The sequence below is a fragment of the Podarcis erhardii genome (assembly GCF_964252035.2).
Source record: "Podarcis erhardii genome assembly, chromosome: 12".
Classification (NCBI taxonomy): Eukaryota; Metazoa; Chordata; class Lepidosauria; order Squamata; family Lacertidae; genus Podarcis; species Podarcis erhardii.
In genome coordinates this window covers 41,435,579-41,452,847 of record NC_138513.1, presented here as the reverse complement: position 1 = coordinate 41,452,847, position 17,269 = coordinate 41,435,579, and the positions used below count along the sequence as shown (strand labels likewise).

The 17,269-nt window shown below is 41.9% G+C and overlaps 2 long non-coding RNA genes across 3 annotated transcripts in view; one reads left to right on the top strand and one right to left on the bottom strand.

Annotated features, from left to right (window-relative positions):
- The window catches only part of LOC309325847, a 262,622-nt gene that overhangs the window by 110,002 nt on the left and 135,351 nt on the right, over positions 1-17,269 (top strand). The window lies entirely within an intron of this gene.
- LOC309325761 lies at positions 110-2,296 on the bottom strand. Of its 2 annotated transcripts, none has more exons than XR_014149971.1 (4): positions 2,198-2,296; positions 1,653-2,119; positions 646-1,009; positions 110-286 (listed from the first exon to the last, which is right to left on the bottom strand). It is a non-coding gene; the product is annotated as an uncharacterized lncRNA (long non-coding RNA). The 2 variants fall into 2 exon arrangements; XR_014149972.1 differs by having other exon boundaries at positions 126-286; positions 1,653-1,771; positions 2,198-2,288.

Genomic DNA, 17,269 nt, shown 5'->3' with positions numbered 1-17,269 from the left:
CACATATCTGTCCCCATTCATGGACAAATCATGGGGAAATGGGTCTAATGTTTGATGTTTTATTGTGTTTTTAATATTCTGTTGGGAGCTACCCAGAGAGGCTGGGAAAACCCAGCCAGATGGGCAGGATATACATAAAAAATTATTACTATTATTATTATTATTATTACAAAGTTTAACAGCGGACAGGTAAGTGGACGAAGAATTTTTCCACCCCTTCCAGCTTGCCACCCTGAAGTCCATCTTACCAATTACTTTCTGCCCAGCTTGCAGAGTTGGAACCTGTCTGGGGATAAATTAAATAAAGGCAATGGACCTGCACACACTTTAAAATACGACATTACAACTCCCACCCCAGCATTTTCAGGGCAGTTGGGGACTATAAATGAGCAGAACAAGAGGTTGATGCAGCAATTAGTTTCACAGTTGACACTGAAATATCTGCTCTAAATCTTTCCAATGACATTCTATCCATAAGAACGTTCTGGAGAACTGTGGAGCACTGGTACATTGTTGGCCCAAATTAGATTCATGACTCTTGTGCCCAGAGCAGTCTTGAGGTATAGCTTTAATTTCTAAAGTCATCCACTAAAACAAACTCAATTAAGTAAGCAGGGCACTTGCATAATCATAAACTCAACTTACCTATTCATCTTTTGTTGCCTTCTCCTTAAAATACCATATCTAGTTCTCTAGAGATTCATATATTTTTTCCAATCTGGGCAGCATTCTGTACTTTTCTCTTGCGAAAGCAATGTCGTGCCAAAGAATGGTCCGGTGATTCAGAGATTGCATCTCAAACTTTCTGTTTGAGATATTGTTATTCAGTGTATTTATTGCTATCTTCGTGTATTACTACCTGTAGATAATAGAGATGCATCTTCTTGGCCCACTCAGATATATTCTGAAAACTCACAGCAAAGGGTCCATAAGAAGGTCAACTGAAGACTCTGTGACCCAACTGTTGCTTGACATTTTTTATTTAATAGGCTATTTCTGTAGACCTTTTCTATAACATTTTTGATAGAGAAGTCATGGTCAGACAATAGATAAATCTTCCCAGAAAACACAAAACAAGGTATACTGACATAATGCATTTTAAAATTGCTCATGTTCATAGTGATTGAAAAACCTATATTTATATTTTCATTTCAGATCCTTAGCACTCATTACTTTCTGCTTAACTGCTTTTGCGTCATTCTAGTGCCCAGTCCGCTAACCAGACCCACGCATTGTTCCCCCAAAATGCCTAATTTACCGTTTATACAGAAAACCTATGATAAAACTTAATGATATTTAGTCTCCTACCTATCTTAACCTGCACAAAATGATAGCATTGAATGTAAAACATTAACCAGAGTAAATTGAACTACAGTGGTATCTTGGTTCTCAAACCTAATCCATTCTGGAAGTCTGTTCCAAAACCAAAGCATTCCAAAACCAAGGCTTGTTTTCCCATAGAAGGTAATGCAAAATGGATTAATGCATTCCAGACTTTAAAAAAAACCCTAAAACAGCAGTTTAACATGAATTTTACTATCTAATGAGACCACTGATCCATAAAAATGAAAGCAATAATCAATGTACTGTACTATAAAATGACTAAGACAGTATGGAAGATGATAAAATTTAAAATTATTATTTTTTCTTACCTGCACTGATGATAGTCATTGTTTGGATGGGGGACTTCTATCCATTTCTGCAGTCACACAATCAATCAGTAGCTGAACTGGGTTCCACACAGTCACAAAAACAAATGAACCAAAAAAGCCTCAAAAACAAAAACACAAAATAAATAGTAAAAACAAAAGTGCCAAACTTAATCCATTCTGGAAGTCCATTGGACTTCCGAAATGTTCAAAAATCAAGGCACAGCTTCTGACTGGTGCAGGCGCCCTGGGAACAATGGACGACAACGGCATCAGACGTTTGGTTTCTGAAAAATGTTCGAAAACTGGAACACTTACTTCTGGGTTTTTGGCGTTTGAGAACCAAGGCGTTTTAGAACCAAGGTACCACTGTACAGTGATCTGCCATTTTGTGCAGATGCTAGTGATCCGTCAGTACAAAGCTTGCTGGACCCACACTCCAAGGTGGTGGTGGGTGATGGTATCTTTCCCTTGGAGAAAAAAGATACCCCATCCATGATAAGCCTAGTGATTTAGCTATCCTTCATCCATTAAAGCACCCCACCTACCTCTCACAATGTCCTCCTTCTTCCCCCATCCTCTTCCTCTGCTGCTGTAACCATCTTCTCCTGGATGACTCTACAAACATTAAGCACCAACACTGCCAACTGTAACCATCCAACTTCTGCTCTCTGTTGACCATTGTTAGGTCATAGATATACTTCTAGCCCAGCATCAGCCAATCATGCTGTTCAACGAGAATTCTAAACCCACATGCAGCAATTGAAACTGTCCAACCAACCGTTCTTTTGCATACTGAGAATTTTAACCCTTCCTCACAGCTTTTGGTTCAGACCCAAGTGACAGTTCAACTGACTTTCAGTGGACCAGGCAGAGAACTTCCTACATCAAAAACATTACAATGTACGCTACAATAGAGAGAAGACATGGCACAACGCCCATTAAAACCTGATTCAGATAAACAGGACTCCTTTGCAGTGTCCTGTGCGACTGAATTAAAATGATTCAACAGCATATCCCTCTCTTTTGGGAATGTAATTCTTTGAGCAGCGTAGGAAACCTTGACGGATAAAATGAGCTTTCATTGAGGAATGCACAGGAAAATGCAAAGGAATGTAAAGGAAGACACAAAAGACCAGCTGGACAGAGAATCCAAGTTCCCCAAAATGCATTTACTTACCATGTATACAGAAAACCTACGATAAAATACTACATTCTGAGTCAGATGTAGCATATTAGCATAGTTACCTATCTAACCTCTCCAAAAAAATGACTAAAACTTTGAACTAACTTACACTATACCTATAGAAATAAAACAAAAAATCAAATCCTACGTGTGAATGTGATTCACAGCAAAGCTAAATATAAACCTAAGTACAGTGGTACCTCGGGTTAAGAACTTAATTCGTTCTGGGGATCCGTTCCTACCTGAAATTGTTCTTAACCTGAAGCACCACTTTAGCTAATGGGGCCTTCCACTGCCACCTCGCCGCTGGAGCACAATTTCTGTTCTCATCCTGAGGTAAAGTTCTTAACCCAAGGTACTATTTCGGGGTTAGCAGAGTCTGTAACCTGAAACGTCTGTAACCTGAAGCATCTGTAACCCGAGGTATCACTGTAATTAACCAATTCAGATTAAGTGAACAGTGGACCTATTCCAAAGCCACAAAATATGTTCCTCAGCTATCAAGTGGCTGTTAGGAATGAATACCAAAGGAGCATCAACTGAGATGGCATCAGAGCATTGTTGAGCAACCATCATTGTGACCTCAGAGGTATTGTGCATGCATTTATTTAAGGGTATATAAGCCTACAACAGTCTGCTAGGCAGCTTGGGGACATCAAAAAATATCACTGCCATAGATCGTATTTTTGGTTGACTTGGCTTTGGTTGTCTCCAGAGCCAAGAGAGGCAGGGGTTAAGTTGCTCACCCCAACAGAGGTGGTCTGAAGAGGCAGGAGGTGGAATTTGCACTTAACAGGACAGCCCTAAAGGGGCCCCTCAATATGATCAAAGGCTGAGCTTCAAAACCCAAACTGAAACTGACTCCAAGTAATTGCAGCTGACCTAATTGCTGGGGAAGCCTCTAAAGAGCGATCAGTCAACAAGACAAGGGGTGAGAGGTGGTAGGAAGAGGCAGGATCTGCTTTGAAGCCAAGCTGTAAGCTAAGCGCATTCATTCTTGGCAACTCATTTGCACAGCTGCTGCTCATAGAGATCACTGGCTGTTGCCCAGACCCCATTTGGGTATGGCTGCTCGTTGTAGCCTTCAGACCCTTTCCATGCTTTTCATTTGCAACAACAATCTTTTCACCAGTTCAATCTCTTTCTTTTCTTTATATATATATATATATATGATTTTCAGTTTTATACATTTTACTAATTTTACAATCATTTTAACGTTTCCAAACTTGACTTCCTTCCCCTTCTTTTTTTTCTAGTAAAGCAGTTTAGTAGGAGAAAGTAGACCGAGAGAAACCCCGATGGTTGGCCACGTGTTTACACCTGAACCTCAGAATATTCTTCCTTAGACGCATGATGGACAAGTCTTTCCATTCCCTGTGGAGAAAATACTATGCATGTAGACACAGCCCATTTCAGACTGATGCTGATCACATGTCAGCCAGGAGGTGTGGCCAATATGCACATTGGGATCTAGTTGGTGTTGCTGGCCTTGCTAGATTAGGGAAGTTTTTAATGTTTGATGTTTTTTCCCCTGTTTTTAATCTGTTGGGAGCCACCCAGAGTGGCCGGGGAAACATAGCCAGATGGGCAGGGTATAAATAATAAAATTATTATTATTATTATTATTATTATTATTATTATTATTATTATTATTATAGTTCTTTCATGTATTCAGTGTTCTCATGTACCATATATCTGACTGGAGCTACTACTATTGCATCTTATGAATGTTTCCCTTCAACCCCCCCCCCCCCCGCTTGAATGCAGAGAAGATGGGTGACTAGCCAAGTTTTAAAATGCAACTACAGTGGTACCTCTAGTTACAAACTTAATTCGTTCTGTAGGTCCGTTCTTAACCTGAAACTGTTCTTAACTAGAGGCGTGCTTTCATTAATGGGGCCTCTTGCTGCTGCTGCTCTACCAGCACACGATTTCCGTTCTCATCCTGGGGCAAAGTTCTCAACTCGAGGTAACTCTTCCAGGTTAGCGGAGTTTGTAACCTGAAGTGTTTGTAACCTGAGGCACCACTGTATCTGGGTTTCGCAATGTGAAGACCTGCAGAAGACTTTGGTTACAAATTCACATACTGTTCAACTGCATGAAGTAACACAGTAAAATGTGTTACTTCATGCAGTTGAGACCCTATCTGCCTGCGGACTGCCTCGCCAGAGTGGTGCATGCTCTGGTTATCTCCCGCTTGGACTACTGCAATGCACTCTACGTGGGGCTACCTTTGAAGGTGACCCGGAAACTACAACTAATACAGAATGCGGCAGCTAGACTGGTGACTGGGAGCGGCCGCCGAGACCATATAACACCGGTCTTGAAAGACCTACATTGGCTCCCAGTACGTTTCCGAGCACAATTCAAAGTGTTGGTGCTGACCTTTAAAGCCCTAAATGGCCTCGGTCCAGTATATCTGAAGGAGCGTCTCCTCCCCCATCATTCTGCCCGGACACTGAGGTCCAGCTCCGAGGGCCTCCTGGCGGTTCCCTCACTGCGAGAGGCCAAGTTGCAGGGAACCAGGCAGAGGGCCTTCTCGGTGGTGGCGCCCGCCCTGTGGAATGCCCTCCCATCGGATGTCAAGGCGATGGACAACTACCTGACATTCAGAAGACATCTGAAGGCAGCCCTGTTCAGGGAAGTTTTTAATATGTGACATTTTAGTGTATTTTTTATCTCTGTTGGAAGCCGCCCAGAGTGGCTGGGGAAACCCAGCCAGATGGGCGGGGTACAAATAATAAATTATTATTATTATTATTATATAAATGAAGATGTCAGCTGTAAATAACTAAAACACAGGAACTGCCTTCTGGAGCTATATATTGAATAGCTGTGTCTTCATCTTCTCTTATCAAAGGGTTGGAATTATTATATGATAGGGGATGTTTAATGCAACCTCTAATCTTGTCAAAAAGTAAAGCTTCAAAGCAGCTTTCCTATGGAAAAAAAAGAAACCATATAAACCAATTTACTCTTTGCAAATTATATTTTCAAGCACCTGCACATAACTCCCACTCATAGCAGAACTAATAATTCATTTCTATTTTAAAACCACAAACTATGAAAACATCTTATACACAATAAGATGGTGAATTATCTCAGATTTCTGTTTCCCAGCTCCACCTGCAAGTTAACTGAGGACACATCTACATTGCCCTCTTGGATTAAGGGGAGTGAACTGGGTGCAATTAAAGATGCAAAGTTCAGAAAACCACACCACACCTGAGTTCAATTCACATTAATGCTTGCCTGTCTGCACTAGAGATAAGAAAATTGGGAGTGGAGCCCAATGATTGCAAAGCCTTTGCAGATGATCCAAATCTCACACAATCAATTAATAATACTTACATTTTCTTTCTTTACGTCAGGATCGAGATATGAAGTGCTTCTGTTGCAGGGATATTGCATTTCCCCAGCACTCAAACAGCAATAATTTCTGGCTTGGAAAACATAATTTCTCCCAGCAGACGCATTCACAACAGTCACAAGTCCCATGTAGAATGTGGCTGCATGAACGTAACAGAAAAAGAGGCAACTTGTCGCCAAGTGATCAACATGCATATACATTAAAAGTTCACATATTATGGAGTTCTTGTGAAGGATTGTCACCAAAGATTGACCTCAAAGGAACAATGTATTATTGTGCATGGATCTTTCCCCAATCATGTCTATGCCGTCCAAAAAATTAAAATTAAAAAGGACCTCTCTCTCTTGGAGTATTCTCTACAATTTTATATGATTACACAAAGAGAGGCAATAAATATGGGTTGCACATTCTGCTTCTTTCACAATAGTTCAGAAATGGGGCTCTCTTTTGTTTCATTGTGTTCTGCTTTTATCTAAAGATAGTATTGTTGTGAGAAGGGGGAGGAGACACTCAGAGACCAAAATAAATTGGCAATTCTGCAGCACGGGCTGTTGTGAAAGAGTAACAGCATCAAGCATGAATGGTGCTAGTTTCTGGGCTGGTTCCAGGTCCAGTTTTGTTTCTTGTTAAATGTGGTGTAAACAATAAGTGTTGATACAAAAGAGGCCTGATGGAGGGTTTGGGGGGAGCTGATTGCAATTACTGAGTTAAATAGATCTGAGAAAATTTATGGGGGGGGGGAGCGAAATAAGCTCATCAACGCTTGCCCATGAAAATGTCAGAAGAATAATGAACGGTATCATTTAAAAAGTTCTGAAAGCCCATCTATTAGGGGTTTGGTCCCACTACATAGACATTTTATAAAGTTATTCAGCTATCTGGTGCCAGAAATACACACAATGTCACTTGGTCTGTTTCCACGTGCCAGTTTTGAAGAACAGGATTGCACTAATTCCTGGTATCATTTGATTAGAATCCAATGGAGCTCTATTACTGACATAACCCAGCGTACTTTCCTAAAGTTGCAAGACATTCTGAAAATACCAACTCTATACATGATTAAGAATACTACACTGTAATGATATCGAATGGATTTGGCTGTTCTTCTTTGCACTCTGTTTGCCTTCGCTCTGCATGTCTGCCATCTGGTTGATTCTCTAAGGGCACCTCTCTCCCATATGCTCCCAATTGGCAATATATCAGCATATCAGCATATGAATAACTTCAGTAAGTGGGTGCCTACCTGAGCTCAGATGCTGGCACAAAGTGGGTTCATGCAATCACTCTTTTTGTGTAAAGCCAGAGGGAAGAGTTATAGTTAAGTGGTTCTGAAGAAATGGGTTTCTGTGCAGCCAGTTTGAAACGGGACCCAAAACCCCCCTTTTCTTCTTTCTCCAAGGGAGCATTTCTAAAATGCATTAACTTGAGCTGTTGAGCAAATGCATAACAAGAACACAGCTGTATAAACAAAGCTCTCTCCTTTATCAGTCACAGCAAAGGATGACCTTGGCTGTTCCAGTGGAGTAGGGATGGCACGTCTAGGTCTTATCTTACATTCTGAACACGCTCTAACGCACAGGGAACAGCGCCAGAGTGTGTTCTTGGAGTTGGTGACCTCTTGCTCCAAGATAAGAGTATAGGAACAGGAATACCCTTTTATGGTCAGAAGTATAGGAAGGAAAACCCTTTTATGGTTAAGAGTACCAAAGCAGGAACATCTGTGATGTCAACCTGTGTGTACAAGCTGACGTGACTGGATTCCTGGGGAAGGGGGGAGAGGGTGCCTGGAGGATATATATACTGCATGAAATTTCTCATTTCTTTGGACTTGCTGTGAGCTGACCACACAAGTGCCTTCTGCTATCTGGAGAGCAGAATAAACTCTTTCTCTGAACCAACCCTCGGTGTCATTTGACTTCCTTCCTCCCGTCCGGGAGCAATGCTCACCCTGCCAATTGGTAAAGTCCAATAAGGCTACAGTTCAGCATCTGCTTTGCATGCAGAAGGTCCAAGGTTCAAGTCCTGACCTCCACAGGTAGGGCTCCAGTTTCTTCTCAATCGGTGTGGTTAAAATTGACCACTGGTCTTGTTCAGCATAAGGCAGCTTCCTGGGTCCCTGTGCTGGGCACCAACATGGAAGTCAGTCTCAGGAAGAGGCTCAACATGCATCTATGTGCTTGTGATGGCAGAGCAGCTGAACATAATCCATCCACAAATCTGGATAAGAACATCGGCTATGGTAGGTTTGCTAAGATGTATAAGGCTGAATCAGAAAAGGCTGGAGATGCAAAGAGGTGGAGGGAACGTTCTTTCATATGTGGTGGACTTGTAAAAAGGTAAAAGAGTATTGGGAAATGATCCATACCGAATTGGAAAAAAATATTTAAAAGTACTCCCCCACCCCAAACCAGAGTCCTTTCTGTTGCGGGATAATGCAGACTGAAATTCCCAGGTGTCAAAAAAGGTTTTTCATGTATGCTACTACTGTGGTCTGTGTTTTGTTAGCCCAAAAATGGAAAACGAGTGAGGTCCCAACCAAAGAAGATTGGCAACTTAAGTTGACAGAATATGTGCAGCTTGCAGACTTATATTATAAGAGAACAAGAAGAACATACGTTTATAGACGATTGGAAAACGTTTATTGAGTACTTGGGAAGTAATTGTGTACAGCTGAAAACTCCGGCAGCATTAAGATAAGTTCAGCAGTGTAAACAAGCTTTGATGGATGCAATAATGGAATACTGAATGGTATAGTATTTGTAAAATATGCAGAGATTTATAATATATAAAACGAACCATGGAAAGAGAAGAAGGGAAGTCATTGATATCTTAAGGATGTAAAAATGAGTGTTTTAAATTGTAAAATGGAAAATTTAATAAAAATTATATACAAAAGAAAAAGAACACCGGCTATGACAAAGGCCCAGTTCACACAAGTTAAATTTGTGACATGGTTGTGGAAAGGCCTAGGACTCAGACAGCCCCCCCCCCCAATTAGCTGTGGAGAGATCTGAGGATACAGCTGTGTGGTGTTGAAGGAATGAGCTCCCAGAAGGCACCACCAGGGCTCAGGAAAGGGGAGCACAAGAACCAGCAAAAGTGTCACCTGCATGGTCCAAGCAGGTAGCGCTGCCTTCCATCTTTGACTCTGAAGACATCCTCAGGAATCTGCAGAGAGTTAGGAGTATTTAAGGCCCAGCTCCACATGTTGTTCTGCGTCAGACAGCAGTATCTACTGGGGAAAGAGATCTAGCTGGGCTTTGTTTCCTGGGGAGCAAAGATCAAGAACACATCCAGGGTCTGCTAAGCTCAATTTCCAGAAAGGCAGGTCTGTGATTGTGAACGGTCAGTGTTGTGAACAGTCACAAACAGAATGCATAGAGTGTAATGTTGCATAGATCAGTGCAGTGCTATAATATGGATTGCCACACAGGCCATTGGCTTTCCAAGGCATTTCCACTTAGGAAATGAAATATATCAAAAACCAAAGGGAGGAAATCAGAGGCCACTCTCTTCTTGTACTGGTGTGGGGAATCTTTGACATTTACTAATGGACATTGTTAGGCCACAACCGAACATTTAATTTCTTTTGTTATCGGATTGAACAGAAGTTTCTTCTTTGCTTCTCATTTGGACTTAATTTAGCCATTGTTGCTTTTGAGCCATGAAGGAATACAACTTCTCCATCGTGGTGGTGATCTCATTTGATACACTCATCGTATGAGAAGCAGTACTAAGTATTGGTTCTTAACAATAGACTTCTTTACTCGAAGCATATTCAGCTCCCTTCTTTTTGTTTTGACCTCATCCTCCATGACAAAGGCCGATGGATTTAAAAGAGCAACAGATGCGTTTGCTGAAACCAACTCCTTTGAAAATATTTCAACTGGCAAATGAAAACGGCGGTCTTTCTTATTATGGAGAAAACTTTAACTGTAAAAAAAAAAAAAAAAAAAAAAAATTCCCTGTGACCGAAATCGGAAAAAGCGATGACTTACAAAATCTAACCTTCCTGAAACTACTACTTTGTCCACAAGCCTGTCTCTCAAGTTTGCATCCTATTCATCAGTTGCCAGAGCACTTGGGGTTAAATGCACATAATTGGCAAGCTCTGCTGGAATTTTGGCCCTGTGACCAGCACTGAAATTCATATGTTTGCCAGCTTTCTCTCCCATATTCTTCAGTAATTAAAGATCAGAACTTCCTCTAGCACCACTGTGCAAATGTGTGGGTTCATCTAGCCTTGTCCACCCAAATGTGCCTGCCTGAACACTGAAATAAAACAAACTAATTCACAATAACTATTGAATAACTGAATTGTATTTATTTATTTAACAGAATTTTTATACTGCTTAATTGCAATTTTGTGGTTTACTTTTGTGGATCTTGTCACTTGTAATGACAAATATTGCCATTATTTGTTGCTGTTTAGTCATTTAGTCATGTCCGCCTTTTCATGACCCCATGGACCAGAGCACGGCAGGCACTCCTGTCTTCCACTGCCTCCCGCAGTTTGGTCAAACTCATGCTGGTAGCTTCAAGAACACTGTCCAGCCATCTCGTCCTCTGTCATCCCCTTCTCCTTGTGCCCTCCATCTTTCCCAACATCAGGGTCTTTTCCAGGGAGTCTTCTCTTCTCATGAGGTGGCCAAAGTATTGGAGCTGTCCTTCCAGTGAGCACTCAGGGCTGATTTCCCTAAGAATGGATCAGTTTTATCTTCTTGCAGTCCATGGGACTCTCAAGAGTCTCCTCCAGCACTATAATTCAAAAGCATCAACTATTCAGCGATCAGCCTTCTTTATGGTCCAGCTCTCACTTCCACACATCACTACTGAAAAAACCATAGCTTTAACTTTACGGTAATGTCTCTGCTTTTTAAGATGCTGCCTAGATTTGTCACTGCTTTTCTCCCAAGAAGCAGGCGTCTTTTAATTTTGTGACTGCTGTCACCATCTGCAGTGATCATGGAGCCAAAGAAAGTAAAATCTCTCACTGCTTTCATCAAATGGGTGGGGGGAGAAGAGAAAAGGTGAATGCAACATGCAAATGGATTCAGAAATAATACAGCCAGCATGGTACTCCAATATGTGCATATGACTGAAACATCCTCACATTAATGCACAGTAATGTTGGTTTGAGATCATACAGAATGAAGCTTGATCTGTTATGGAGCTTCACACATGCATACAAGTATATGCTTTCAAAATTAAACTGACACATAGTGTACTTGTTTGTGTTGCTTCTTTCCTGCCATAGAAAAATCCAGCCTTTCCCACCCCGGGGACCTCATTATTTTGAAAGGTCTCTTTACCAATATCTCTCTGTAGTTGTTTCTATATGCTTTCTATTAAAAATGTGCTTTGGCTGAGAACCTATTTTTTTCTCTTTCCAACCCAGTTATTGTTTGTCAACCCCCTGAACTTTTATTTGAAGTATCGTATTTTTAAACAGGTGTTATCACATCAGGCATTGGGGGAGGTGTAGCTTCATCGGCAAAGCATTTAGAGCGTCACCTTTCAATCTTTTTCTGAGCAACTGACTTTCTAACTCGCTGTTGCATTGGGTGCACCCAAATCATAGTTGTCAACTTTTCGCTTTTCTTGCGAGGAATCCTATTTGGAATAAGGGAATTTCCCTTTTGAAAAAGGGAAAACATTGACAGATATGACCCAAATGCTATTAAAATAATAATAATTACAGACCACAGTTCAGTGGGAGATCACACAGAAGGTCCCATTTTCAATCTTTGAAATCTCTATTTTCAATCTTTGAAATCTCCATACAGGACTGAGGAAGTCAGTTGTCTTGAGCCCTGGAAAGCCACTGCTAGTAGACAAAAAAAGTTCATATGCCATCAGAGAGCAATTGATGGAGGACATCTCTGCCTATGGCCATGGAGAATCATTGCCAAGCAAAGTAAACTGTACGGGGTTAGATAGGTTAGTCTGAACTACCATAAGATTGCATGCACACAGCACATTCAAAGCACTCTCACCCTCTTTGTAAAGCGTTGCTGGGAATTGTCACTCTGTGAAAGGTAAATGACACTGACCAAAATTCTTTGAGGGGGGAAATGTACTTTGAGTATGCTTTAAAAGTAAAGTATATACTGAGACAGCATTCATAGCATCATAGAATTGTTGGAAGAGACCCAAAGGATCATCTAGTAAAAAGGTAAAGCTCATGGACCCCTGGATGGTTAAGTCCAGTCAAAGGTGACTATAGCGTTGTGGCGCTCATCTCACTTAAGGCCAAGGGAGCCGGCATTTGTCCACAGACAGCTTTCCAGGTCATGTGGCCAGCATGACTAAACCACTTCTGGCACAATGGAACACCAGGACAGAAGCCAGAGTGCATAGAAACGCTGTTTACCTTCCTGCCACACTGGTATATCTTTATCTACTTGCACTGGTGTGCTTTCGAACTGCTAGGTTGGGAGGAGCTGGGACAGAGGAATGGGAACTCACCCCTTTGCGGGGATTCGAACCGCCAACCTTCTGAGCGGCAAGCCCAAGAGGCTCAGTGGTTTGAACGACAGCACCACCTGCGTCCAACACCTTGCAATGCAAGAAGCTCAACTAAAGTGTCACTCAGATTGAAAACTTCCAAGGAAGGAGAGTCTGCCATCTTCCAAGGGATTCTGTTCCACTGTGAAACAGCTCTTGTCCTCAGAAGTCCTTTCTGATGTTTAGTTGGAATCTCCTTCCTTGTACTATGAATCCATTGGTTTGTGGCCTGGCCTCCAGGAAATGAGAAAATACTTGTTCCAGTTTCCGTGTGAGAGCCTTTGAGATATTTGAAGATGGCTATCCTATCACTTAGGGACGCGGGTGGCACTGTGGTCTAAACCACTGAGCCTAGGGCTTGCCGATCGGAAGGTCAGTGGTTCAAATTCCCGCGACAGGGTGAGCTCCCATTGCTCGGTCCCAGCTCTTGCCATCCTAGCAGTTCGAAAGCACGTCAAAGTGCAAGTAGATCAATAGGTACCGCTCCGGCGGGAAGGTAAACGGCATTTCTGTGCGCTGCTCTGATTTCACCAGAAGCGGCTTAGTCATGCCGGCCACATGACCCAGAAAAACTGCCTGCAGACAAACGTCGGCTCCCTCGGTCAGTAAAGCAAGATGAGTGCCGCAACCCCAGAGTCCTTTGCAACTGGACTTAACTGTCAGCAATCTTGACAGTTCCAGAACATCTTCAGATCTTTAAAAATGCCGACCCTGTTATGAATTTAAAAAGTAAGAATAAGAATTGCCAAGGCAGAAAATCAAGAGTCTCCAAATAAGCTGTTCAAAGGAGATGTATAGTCAAACTGGATCTCGCCCTCTCGATCTCTTGTTCTGTGCTGTCCATAGTACTGAATATGGGAGGATTTTTTTTAACAGCCAGACAATTCAGAAGTAAAGCGAGAGAGAAGTATTATGCCAACCTGACTAAAGATGGAGGGGAAGCAGGAAGAAAGAACTCTTTTTTTATATCTGGCAGTCAGAAGTTTGTAGAAATGACTTACAACTAACTTACATCTCCCTGTTGTTTCAGTTGGCCAAGAAATCTATTGTCCTTGTTCTTTATCCCAGTAGCTCAGTGTCTCACTCCTGATCCAAGTTCTCAGGGCCATAACAACGCAACAATAAGAGCTGTCAAAAAGTTTTATTCACCACAAGCATTCATTGTCTATCATTTGCCTTTTCTTTTGCTACGACAATCTATAGTGCAGCCTGCTGAAAAGGGAGATACATTTGTGGAGACTCTAAAGCATATCCTCTTATGGGTTATAATGTCAGCAGGAAATAGAATTTTCCTACTTGAAAAGAACCTCATAGTACTTTATAGTATTCATGGATCCTTTTTGTGTGTGCCATTGTATAGACAACCTTACCAGATATATCTGACAGGCTGTGCTAAATACTGACATGTTTTAATCTCTCACAGGTTCATGTATAAGATTTATACTGCAATCCTATACCTTCGAGTAAGTCATACCAAATTCACTGGAACACGCATTTGAGTAGATATGCATTTGTTAAAGTCATTTTGTTAAATTTTTGTTGTTAAATTTCCACGCAGGATTTGCTTACAGATGTGATCTTATGGATGTAGCTATTTTTTATTGCTGTTAATTGTTTACTGAAGCAATCCTTTGCATTCTATTTGTTTATTAAACAGCCAGATAAGACTATATAAATTAACTGTATAAATTATTAAATTATAATAAAGACATGTTATTCATTTCATTTTGTCTCCCTTTGTTAGGTATTAAACCGATATAGCAATTCTTACACAGCAGCCTAGGGAATCTGGTGGCTATCCCTCATACATATTAAGAAATCAGGGATGATTTGATGTTTACTAATGATGAAAATTAACTCAATAGGTTTCCCTGGATCTTTTTATTAAGCATGAACATAGCAGAAAATGATAAAATATGTAAACTACAGGAATAAACTGCAAATTGGCCGCAAGCAATACAGTCCATCATCTGTGAAAACAGGACACTGGTTCTTTGATATTATGCCTTCAGAAGGAGGTGAATGCTTTAAAGCTTGAATATGTATGCCTTGGAGTTTACATTTATCCATATGGCAATATTATTTATTTATTACAATTGCATCCTGTTCTTCCTCAAAGGAGCTCATGCACAATTCTGCCCTTTTATTCTCATAGCATCACTCTAAAATAGGTTAAACTGGTTGATGGTAATTGACCCAAGGTCATCTGATGAACGTAATGGGCCTCCTCAATGCTACTCCAACATTTTAGATGCCTTGTTCTCCTCCAACCCACTCCCCAAGTGTAGCTCAATGAATACCGGAAACAATGCTAAAGTTAAAACAAATATCAGCTTCTACCACAGAAATTGGTTTCTACTATGTAGCAGGCCCTCCCATGCGCCAATGTTGTCCTAAAGAACTTGGTGCAAACTGTTCAAGATTGAGCTCGCAAAATGAATACTTAAACATGATGAACATAATTAATCACTTACACATATGTGAGGGACCAAAGCTTTCCAGAAGGTGGGGTCTCATTCTAGGTTGCATTTGAAGAGAGTGTGAAAGAAAATTCATGAACAGAAAAGTGGGCAGATTGCATGGAATTATTTAGAGTGGGTGACTGTGAACTTCAGGGCCTATGAACTTCAAGCCATAAATGAACTTAGAAGTTTCTACTACTGAATTTAAAAAACATAGGTTGTCTTTTGTCAAGTGATTGGCTCTGTCTTACCCATGGACAGAGGACATTCAATACCTTATCATTTGTGTACAGTGGTATCTTGGGTTAAGAACTTAATTCGTTCCAGAGGTCCATTCTTAACCTGAAACTGTTCTTAACCTGAGGTACCACTTTAGCTAATGGGGCCTCCCGCTGCTGCCGCACAGCCACCGCGCGATTTCTGTTCTCATCCTGAAGCAAAGTTCTTAACCCGAGGTACTATTTCTGGGTTAGCGGAGTCTGTAACCTGAAGCGTCTGTAACCTGAAGTGTCTGTAACCTGAGGTACCACTGTACCTATTTAATGCCATGTTCAACTTAATATGGAATGTTTCCTTATTTTTAAAAATATTTCTCATCACCATTTTGAAATGATTATATCCCAAGGACTCATTGTTTTTCTAGTAGTGAAACTGACTGCCCTTCTTCTGGGACCTCTCCTCAATTTTTGATTGGACAGTCAAAGCCAACATTAGTAACACAAAACAGTAGCAAGCTCTACAACTTGGGTTACACTCAACAAGGTGGTGCGGTGCCATAAAGAGACAAACACTGGCAAACCGATGGGTACTGGGAAAGGAATGGGAACCAGATCTGCTCTGCAAAGTCCCCCCCCCCCCGAATCCTATCCAGTTAACAGTATGCAAGTATGATCACAGTAGATTACCATATCCTATCTTCATTACAATGTCAGTTCCTGGACCTTCTGCCCACCATATATTGTTTTCCTACTGTAGATTTTGAACCTTCTAGGCTAGTGGTTCTTTACCTTTTTTGGGTCATAGACTGCTTCAAGAATCTGATAAAAGCTATGGAAATGCATAAACACCATTTATTTGATTGCAACATTTCTTTTGCACCTAGTTCACAGGCCACCTGAAGACCATCCATGGACCCTCGAGTTGTCCATAAACCACAGGTAAAAATCCCTGTTCTAGGCAGTGGTGTCTGGTGCCCGAAGGGGACTGATGAGGCAGAAGGCAGGGAGAGCACTAGTAGGTAGTGCTACAGCCAATGACAAGCTGTGCTACGCCTTCATTGGTTGTAAGTAAGCAGGCAGGCAGGTGGGGGCTCTCTGAAAGCAGACTGAGGTTTTGGGGGCAGTGGCCCCACCCACAACGGAACAGCCTACACTGCTTCTAGGCATACATCATGTTACCAGAATAGCTTTCCATCACCCACATCTAAGATGCTAAGATGCCAGTATGGTGTAGCAGTTAGACTGCTGGACTGGGACCTGGGAAACCTGGGTTCAAGTCCCCCCTCAGCCATGAAGTTCACTGGGTGTGACCTTGGGCCAGTCACTCACGCACCTCACAGGATTGTCATTGTAAGGATGGGGAGGAAGCAGGAGGAGAACACCACCCTGAGATCCTTAGAGGGAAGGCGGAATATAAATGTAATAAATAAACTGATAACTAAATCAGCAGTAGGGACGCGGGTGGCACTGTGGGTTAAACCACAGAGCCTAGGACTTGCCGATCAGAAGGTTGGCGGTTCAAATCCCCGTGACGGGGTGAGCTCCCATTGCTCGGTCCCTGCTCCTGCCAACCTAGCAGTTCAAAAGCACGTCAAAGTGCAAGTAGATAAATAGGTACCACTCTGGCAGGAAGGTAAACGGTGTTTCCATGTGCTGCTCTGGTTCACCAGAAGCGGCTTTGTCATGCTGGCCACATGACCCGGAAGCTGTCTGCGGACAAACGCCGGCTCCCTCGGCCAATAAAGTGAGATGAGTGCCGCAACCCCAGAGTCAGCCACAACTGGACCTAATGGTCAGGGGTCCCTTTACCTTAAATCAGCAGTGGCAGACTCTGGGCTTTAAAACTCCAGCAGCATCCTGCGCAGCGCCAAAATTCG